The sequence below is a fragment of the Pteropus vampyrus genome, unplaced genomic scaffold (genome assembly GCF_000151845.1).
Source record: "Pteropus vampyrus isolate Shadow unplaced genomic scaffold, Pvam_2.0 Scaffold9642, whole genome shotgun sequence".
NCBI classification, from domain to species: domain Eukaryota; kingdom Metazoa; phylum Chordata; class Mammalia; order Chiroptera; family Pteropodidae; genus Pteropus; species Pteropus vampyrus.
This window is the reverse complement of record NW_011898423.1, coordinates 7,123-7,664: the sequence shown is the minus strand read 5'-3', so window position 1 is coordinate 7,664 and position 542 is coordinate 7,123.

Here is a 542-nt window from a genome sequence, read left to right as displayed (position 1 = left end):
ATCTCCACTACAATAGCTACAAGCTGTTGCATGCTTCTGGGGGTGGGGAGATCACTACCACCTTTCTCAGAAACAGTACGAAGTGTGAGAAATTCCTTTTCATTAGGATGGAACCAGGCTCCCTTCTACTTCTTTCCATTGCTTCAAGTCAGTCTAATCTCTTCCACGTGTGACCCTGTCATAATCAGAACACAAGTGCTAATTCCTCATGGGTATTAAAACCCTCTCACTACCTTGGAGTTCAACCCCAAGACAGACTTCAAACGTCCATCTGAGGCATCGTGCTGAGGATGGCACGTTACGCTCCAGGTTTGTGTGTATCTGAAGCACGTTGCACACACAGCCCCAGACATGCCCCGGGTTCCGCGGCTCACTGACGAACCCACCGTGCTCTTGAGAAAGCAGCGTGACTACTTCCTTTTCTTCCTCTGCAGAGGAGAAGACCCTGAACTGCCCTGTCCTGCACGGTTGGAAGATGCATGGAGTGTGCAGACGAGTCCTTTGAAAAGACAACATGCTGTGCCACGTGGAGGCAGAACATC